General features: G+C 35.2%; 2 pseudogenes; one reads left to right on the forward strand and one right to left on the reverse strand.

Annotated features, from left to right (window-relative positions):
• Positions 1 to 895: 895 nt before the first annotated feature.
• On the forward strand, positions 896 to 1,824 carry LOC112620070 (annotated as a pseudogene).
• Positions 1,825 to 7,049: 5,225 nt separating this feature from the next.
• Positions 7,050 to 9,203, reverse strand: LOC112621608 (annotated as a pseudogene).
• Between the last annotated feature and the right edge of the window lie 337 nt (positions 9,204 to 9,540).

Consider the following 9,540-nt stretch of genomic DNA (forward strand, 5'->3'; position numbering starts at 1 on the left):
AAAAAAAAAAAAAAAAAAAAAAAAAAAAAAAAAAAAAGGGGGGTGTGTGTGTTTATTTTGTTGGCACCTGAGAGGAAAGTATTAAAAATTGTGTTCTGAGATAGAGATCGCATAATAAGTCTCTGGGATGTGAACTAAACTGAGAGACAGCCAGGATCATTTCTATTATATATATAGTAAATTAGGGTTTAAGCAGAATAATGTCCCCCAGTCCCTATAAGGATGTCGACATTTGAATTCCAAGATATCACATAACACATTACAATTCATGACAAAGAGAATATAAGGGTGCAGATAGGATGAAAATGCTATTATGCTGATGAAATATGAATTTATCATGGTGAATCCAGTAAAATCACAAGGCTCAAAAATCATGGAAGAGTGATGATGGATAAATTGTATCAAAATGATAGAGCATGAGAAAGACTCAAATGAATATATTTTTTATTGTTTTAGTGAGTCTTTTCATATTAACATACATTTAATTCTATTCAACTGTACAAATACTATTCATTTTATATGCTCAACTGAAGAGCTAAATATAAAATGAGAGAACACAGAATAAGGATATGATTACTGAGATGAAGGCTAAGGCACATGAGGAACATAGACAGTATGCACCTTAGACAGGCAAAATTGAAAATGTATTTATTATATAGAGAGATTCATAATAATTACATATATACATTTATTTGGTTTAGAAAATAGTACAGGAGATACACTATCAAGAATTTATATAAGATGGGGTTAATCAAGAAAATGAGAGTAAAATAAAAATAATTATAATGGTAATAATTTTGAACATTGATGAAAGAACATTGATGACACAGATCTATTTTTTTCAGGTCTTCAAAACATGTTTCTTCTATGTCATTAGGATGAACACACATTTCACATGTTATCTTTCAAAAAGGCCTTTTATTTTCAAGCTGGCTTTGGAATCTCAGCCAACATCTTTCTTCTTCTCTGGCACATTTTCACATTCTTTAAGGATCACAAACCTAAAAACCATGACCTGATCATCTGTCACTTGGCCTTTGTTCACATAGTGATGCTAGTCATTGCAGAAGAGTTACTGTCTCCAGACGTGTTTGAGTCACTGAATTTTCAGAATAACTTCAGATGTAAGGCTGTGTTCTGCATATACAAGGTAGTGAGGGGCCTCTCTATCTGCAACACCTCTTTCCTGAGCATGCTTCAGACCATCACCATCAGCCCCAACACCTCCTGGTTGGTGAGATTTAAACATAAAATCACAAAATACAATATCCTGGGTTTATCCTGGGTTTACTCTTTTTTTGGTCCCTCAATTTGTCTTTCAACAGTGACATGATAATCTACATTGTAGGTTTTTCCAATATGACCCAGCTAATTCTGAATGTCAGTAAATACTGCTCACTTTCTCCAATGAATGTCATCATCAGAAGGCTGCTTGTTACTCTGTTGTTATCCAGAGATGTCTTCCTTGTAGGAATCATGCTGCTCTCAAGTGCATACATCGTGATTCTCTTGTCCAGGCATCAGAGGCGCTCCCAGCACCTTCACAGCACTAGCTTTTTATTAAGAACTTCCCCAGGGGAAAGGGCCACCAAGACCATCTTGCTGCTGGTGAGTTTCTTTGTGGCTATGTACTCACTGGACTGAATTGTCTCATCCTCTGCAGTGCTGTTATGGGTATTCAGCCCTGTCATCTACAGTGTCTACAAGTTTATGGTCAATGCCTATGCCACTGTCAGTCCTATGGTGCTAATCAGATCTGGTAGGAGAATCATCAGTATTCTGCCAAAGGTTCACTGGAAGTGCCATCCCTTTTTAACAAGTTAGTGATAAAATTTCCTAAAAATTATTTTGCTGTCATTAATTACATTATTCAAAAACACAAAATTTGCTATCTGATTTAAATAAAACATGTGGAATTGCACTTTTGTAATATCTAATTTTTTTGTTGTCGTTTTTTTGAGACAGAATCTCACTCTGTCGTCCAGGCTGTAGTGCAGTGGTGCGATCTCGGCTCCTTGCAGCCTCCACCTCCTGGGTTCAAGCAATTCTCCTGCTTCAACCTCTTGAGTAACTAGGACTACAGGCATGTGTCACCATGCTCAGCTATTTTATTTTATTTTATTTTTTTGTATTTTTAGTAAAGACAGTGTTTCGCCATGTTTGCCAGGCTGGTCTTGAACTTCTGACCTCAAGTAATCAGCCCACCTCGGCCTCCCAAAGTGCTGGAATTACAGGTGTGAGCCACCACACCCAGCCCATCTCAGTATTTTTAAAATTTCCTGGTGCTAAGAACTACATGGTGTCCTCAGTTCAGTGTCCCCCATGATTTAATATTCCCAAAGCATGTCTCTCACTTCTTAATTTTAATTTTACCTTATTCAGTAAAACATTTCTTTTTCTTTTTTTCTTTTTTTTTTTGAGATGGAGTTTCACTCTTGTTGCCCAGGCAGGAGTGCAATGGTGTTAACTTCTGCTTACTGCAACTTCTGCCTCCTGGGTTCGAGTAATTCACCTGCCTCAGCCTCCCAAGTAACTGGGATTACAGGCACCTGCCACTACGCCTGGCTAATTTTTGTATTTTTAGTAGAGATGGGGTTTCACCATGTTGGCCAGGCTGGTCTCGAACTCCTGACCTCAGGTGATCTGCCCACCTCGGCCTCCCAAAGTGTTGGGATTACAGGTGTGAGCCACCATGGCCAGCCCATATATGTTGTTTTCAATGGCAGGATTTCATTATTTATGTAGATAAATAGCATTTCATTTGGGTTTCTATGCCATGTTTTCTTTATCTATTTGTCCCTCGATGGACACTATGATTATTCCATATCTTGGCTATTGTCATTAGTGCTGTGATAAATATGGGAGTGAAGATATCTCTTTAACATACTGGTTTTATTTCCTTTGTATATACGCCTAGTAGTGGGATTGCTGGTTCATACAGTAGTTCTATTTTTAGTTTGGGAAACCTCTATTTTTTACATAATGGCTGTATTAATTTGCATTCAAACCAACAGTGCATGAGGCTTTCCTTTTCTCCATGTATTGCCAACACTTGTTATCTTCTGTCTTTTTGATAATGACCATGCTAATTTACAACTATACTACTTTAATTTACATTTCCCTGATGACTAGTGATATTGAGCATTTTTTCATACACCTGTCGACTATATATATATCTTGTTTGGAGAAATATCTATTCAGGTTTTTGCTCATTTTAAAACTGGGTGATTATGATTATTATTTCTGCTGTTGAGTTATTCGAGCCCCTTACATATTTTGGATATTAACCCCTTGTCAGATGCACAGTTTCCACATGTTTTCTCCCATTCTGTAGTTTGTCTTTGTCTCTTTTTTCTTTTCTTTTCTTTTTTTTTCTTTTTGAGACAGAGTCTTGTTCTCGTTGCCCATTCTGGAGTGCAGTGGTGCGGTCTCAGCTCACTGCAACCTCTGCCTCCCGTGCGGGCTCAAGCGATTCTCCCGCCTCGGGCTCCGGAGTAAGGCGCCACCACGTCCGGCTAATTTTTTGTATTTTTAGTAGAGTCGGGGTTTCACCATGTTGGCCAGAATGGTCGCGAACTCCTGACCTCAAGTAGTCTGCCCGCCTCGGCCTCCCAAAGTGCCGGGATTACGGGCGTGAGCCAACGCGCCTGGCCTGTAGTTTGTCTTTTCACTCTGTTGATTGTTTTCTATGCCGTGTAGAAGCTTTTATTTTAATATTTTATTAACTTTTTTTCTGTTTTCTGGCTTTATACAAAGGTGAGACATTTTGCTCTCACTGCTTTTATGAGCTTTTTTTTCATGTTGGTGTTATGAAGTTTGACCTTTTTAAAATTAAGTTTTGTTTTATTTAAAATTGACATATAATTGTACACATTTACAGATAGAGTGTGATATTTCAGTGCATTTATTCATTGTATAATGATAGAACCAGAATAATTAACGTATCTATTGTTTTCAACATTTGTTATTTCTCTGTGCTGATAACATGCAAAATTCTCTCTTCTAGCTCACTTAACCCGTATAATAATATATTATTAGTAGTTATAGTCATGCTACTGTGTAATATAATGCAAAAATTTATTCTTTGTTATTTTTAAAATTAAAAAAAATTTTTTTTTTTTGAGACAGAGTCTCGCCCTGAGGCTGGAGTGCAGTTGTGCAATCTCAGCTCACGACAACCTCCACCTCCTGGGTTCAAGCAATTCTTGACTCACAGCCTCCCATGTAGCTGGGATTACAGGCACTTGCCACACTGACCAGCTAATTTTTGTATTTTTAGTAGAGACGGGGTTTCACCATGTTGGCCAGGCTGGTCTTGAACTCCTGGCCTCAGGTGATCCACTTGCCTCGGCCTCCCAAAGTGCTAGGATTACAGGTATGAGCTACCACGCCCAGCCTATTTTTTCTGTTAAATGGTAATGTTGCATTCATTGGCAAACCTGTTCTCATTCCTTCCTCTCCAGATCCTTTCCAGCCTCTGGTAACCACCATTTTATTCTACTTCCATGAGATCAGCTTTAAATTTTACATAAAAATGATATCATGTGGTGTTTGTCTTTCTATGCTTGGCATATTTTACTTAACATAATGTCCTCCACGTACATCCATGTTGCTGCAAATGACAGGTTATTGTTCTGTTTTATGGAGATTCTGCCAAAAATTAAAAATAGAACTACCCTATGATTCAGCAATTTCAATACTGGCAATTTCAATCAATGTATTTCAAAAGGAAATAAAATCAGTATGTCAAAGAGGCTGTTTATTGTAGCACTAATCATAATAGCCAAACTATTACTTCACTTAAGAATTTTTTTCATCTCTTTTTGACACATTACACTTCTAAACTTTTAAAGGATTTAAAGGTTTTCAGTTTTAGAAACTATTTAATCACCAATTCTTTAAATATTTTCTTTCATTTGTTTATATAGTCTAGTAAAGCAATTAGATGTTCATTTCCTGTCAATTCAATCTTCATATATGAATAAATATATTTCATTCTCTATTAACTTGCCTTCTGTAAAATGTGTAACTACATCAATTTCGCTTAGTATTCGATTTTATTGGCCTGTCATCTGCTCAGTGTATTTTAATATGTAACCCATATGTTGTACATTACACTCTTTCACCACATTTGTAATAGCTTACTTAAAATTTGCTTTTTTTTCAGATATGACTTGATAAGCTTATAGTTTTTTTTTTTCTTTGCCCATTACTTTGGCTGTTTTTTCATTGTATTGACAAATATTTAAACATAAGCCAAATATCTGATGTTTATGTACCATATAATTTCTTTTGACCCTTCATCTTGGTGGTTTATCTAATTGTGTGCAACGTAATGTATAACTTAGTTTTCACGTATGGAAGATATCATACTTGGAATGTCTCCAGTCTGTATATTTCTTCGCTGATTCCATTTGCCTTGTTGGAAGTTGAACCCACATGAATCTGACGTTCTTGTGGTTAGTCCTGTCTGAATAGAGCACGTGCCTCTTAGGTTTGTTACTCCACTGGATTATTCCCTTCATTTACTTCTGGTCCTGGGAATTTATCATATTTTTTTCAACTATCTTTAGCATAATATGGATTGTTTCAATTTCTTGACAATTTTAATTATCTGTATTGTTTAAAATATATATATTATTTTCCTGAAAAGCATAAATAGCAACAATTGCGTACATTAGTCAAATGTGACATAGATTGTCTATGACATAAAACATCATCTCGTGTGAAATCTCAAGTCTCTTCATGTAGAAGACATCCTTCCCAATACATCATATTGTAATTTGTGAAGTGTGATTACTTTTTACTATTATGTATGTATTATATATGTATTATATACAAATTTCAGAAACACTCCAATGAATATATAGCCAGAATTAGTTTTATATCATATAAAGCTATTATGGGTTAAATTATTTATCTTAATTCAGATTTTTTTCTACAATTACCATTATTTCTCACAGCACTTCCCTGATATCAAAAACATAATTGGATTTAGATTTTTTTATTTAATCCACAAGCTGTTGAAAAAGGTTCTAAATGGAGTTTACCCATGACTAGACAGTACTTGTTAATTACCTTTAACTTTTTTTTTTACATTTATTGAGGTATAATTGACAAACTAAAAGTGTATATACTTAGGATGTAGAATATGATGTTTTGAGACATGTTTACATTTTTTAATTACCTCGGTTAAGATAGTTAACATATTTATCACTTTACATAGTTACTTTCTGTGTCTGTGAGTGGGTATGTGTGGTAAGATTACTTGAGATTTGATTTTGAAAAGAATTTAAGTATACAGTATTATTAACGATAGTCATCAGTCTGTATGTTACATTCCCAGCATTTATTTTTTATAGCTGAAAGTATGTATCTTTTGACTAATACCTCGTCATTTCCTCCCACATCCTAGCTGTAGTAATTATTATTCTTCTGTTTCTATGAATTTGAATTTTTAAAGATTTCACATAAATATGAAATCATGAGGTACTTGTCCTTCTGTATCTGGCTTATTTCACTTAGCATGATGTCTTCATGGTTCATCAATGTTGAAAATGGCAGAATTTTCATCTTTATTAAAGATAAATTACATATATTTATCACAGTTTCTTTATATATTCATCTATATATGCTAAGTAGCAACCTCTCTAATTTGTCAAATTATCTTTTCCATATTATCATTCAAATACAATATTGTTTTGCATTAATTATTATTAAAATTAATTTCCTGTCTTTAAAAAATTTTTATGAAATTTATGGGGTCAATGCAATCTGCCCTCTTGATAAAAGCCAAAATTACATGTCAGTTTTACTAATTTGGATTAGATTGAGATTTTTATTGCCTCAAATAATAAGTATAAGCATTAAGGATAAAAATATAGTTATATTCTCTATCTTACAACAAAGCAATCTTTGGGTTATTTATTGGACAAAAGACTTATTCTACATTATTATTTCTATTTTTATGTTACTTACCTAAATGTTTATTACACATAGAAAACCACAAAATAGGAATAAATTGGTAGTCACAAATTATGAAAGTAAAATTAAGAAATGATATGCTTCCCAGAGAATGTCTGTAACAAAAACAAGTGAAATATGTTTTAGGTGATGCATATTTGAATTCCCCGATTTGATTATTACATATTATATGCTTGTATCAAACTATCATATGTATTATATAAAGATGTACAACTATTATGTATCTGTAACAATTAAAAATTTAAAAGTATATATGAATATATGTATATATAAATAATCATGTCACAAGTAAAGTATTAATTAAAAATATTTCCACAAAGAAAAGTTTAGGGCCTGACATCTTATGTGTCAAATTCAATGAACATTTAATAAATAATATCAATTGTTTAAAAAAACTTTCAAAAATTGAAAAAATGTGTACTTTCTAACTCACAACACTAGAGTTATTATACAACAAAATAAAGTATACAACAAAAATGAAAAAAATTCTCCAGATTGAAAAATAACAAAACTGTCTTTTTTTGTGGATGGTATAATTTTCTATATAAAAATATATAAGGGGTTCAATAAAATATCCCTAGAAGTATAAACAAGTTAATTAATGTCACGAAATGAAAGATCAGAAAACAAAATTCAATTGCAGTTATAGATGAAATAAATCAATGAAAATAAAATTTAAAAATTATATAATAGCAATAAACAGAAATATTAAAGTTTTAAAAAAGAAGTACAAATGTATTACACTCGATTTCTTAATTTAGAGAAATCATAGAATTGAATAAATTAACATACATTAAATAATCAAGTTTTAAATTACTTACCATTTTTAAGATTATGATATCTCAGATTGATCTACAGATTCAATAAAATCTCTTCAAATTTTTAACTAGTTCTAGTGGAAATTGACAAGTTCTTCCCAAAAACAAATATAGATAAGCTGGGCTTGGTGGCTCATGCCTGTAAGCCCAGTGCTTTGGGAGGCTGAGATTGGAGGACTGCTTGAGGCCTGCAGTTGAAAAACAGCCTGGGCAACATAGGAAGGTACTGTATCTCCAAAGATAAAAAAATAAAATTAGCCGGATATGGCAGTGCATACCTATAGTCCCACCTACCTGGGAGGCTGAGGTGGTAGAATTGCTTGAGCACATGCGTTTGAGGTAACAGTGAGCTTTGATTGATCCACCTCACTCCAGCCCCAGTGGCAGAGTGAGGCCCTGTCTCTAAAAAAAGATTTAAAAAACAATATAAATGTGCACAGAACACCAAATACACAAAACAGTCTTTAAAAAGAAAAACAATTTATATTTTTTGATATAAATTCTTATTATCAAAGATAGATTCATGTAATTAATAGAATATATTTTAAGATCCAGTCAGGTGCGGTGGCTCATGTCTGTAATCCCAGCACTTTCGGAGGCCGAGGCAGGTGGATTACCTGAGGTCAGGAGTTCAAGACCAGCCTGGCCAACATGGTGAAATGCCATCTCAACTACAAATACAAAAAAGTTAGCCAGGCGTGGTGGCACATGCTTGTAATTCCAGCTACTCGGGAGGCTGAATAGGAGAATGGCGTGAACCCGGGAGGCGGAGCTTGCAGTGAGCCGAGATAGCGCCACTGCAGTCCAGCCTGGACGAAAGAGCGAGACTCCGCCTCAAAAAAAAAAGAAAAAAAGAAAAAAAAACAATTTCGTAATAGAATAAGGAAAAAATGAGAGCAAGACCTAAGCGAATAGGATGCGCGGGTGTAAGTTCTGTCATAGCAATATCACTATCAGCTTTATAAGCCGCTAGGCTGTTGTCCACAGCCTCCTTCCTGCCATTCCTGTGGCAAATTCTGCCAGATACCTGTGGTAGTCCCCTTTCATTTTATAACAGAAAACTTTGGACTCGCCAGTGTTAGCTGCTGGAATGAGGTTTTTGTCCAGCACATCCAGAATGTCACAACAGATTAACTTTAGCTCAGTCTCAACCATTTGCTGATATTCCCAAATCATTTTTAGCTTGTCTTCTCCCTTGTTTTCTTCTGTTCAATGCTGCTGATTATTCTCCAGAAGGCTCTTCTAGCTTCAATCACATTCTTATATGAAACAGACAAGAGGTTTCTTTCTTCAACTGTCAGCTCCACATCCATCCCAGCTACTTTCTTCATTGACTACACCATTTCTTGGAAGATACTGCGGATTCAGTTCCCAGAGCACGTCGTATTGCTCAGCCTGCTCGGCCAGCTTTGCCTGGGACCAGATCCTCTTGTTTTCTTTTTCTTTTCTTTTCTTTTTTTTTTTTTTTTTTTTTTTTTTTGAGACGGAGTCTAGCTCTGTCGCCCAGGCTGGAGTGCAGTGGTGTGATCTCGGCTCACTGCAAGCTCTGCCTCCTGGGTTCACGCCATTCTCCTGCCTCAGCCTCCTGAGTAGCTGGGGCTACAAGCGCCCACCACCACGCCCGGCTAATTTTTTGTATTTTTAGTAGAGACGGGGTTTCACCGTGTTAGCCAGGATGGTCTCGACCTCCTGACCTCGTGATCCGCCCGTCTCGGCCTCCCAAAGTGCTGGGATTACA

The sequence above is a fragment of the Theropithecus gelada genome, chromosome 3 (genome assembly GCF_003255815.1).
Source record: "Theropithecus gelada isolate Dixy chromosome 3, Tgel_1.0, whole genome shotgun sequence".
In the NCBI taxonomy this organism is placed as follows: domain Eukaryota; kingdom Metazoa; phylum Chordata; class Mammalia; order Primates; family Cercopithecidae; genus Theropithecus; species Theropithecus gelada.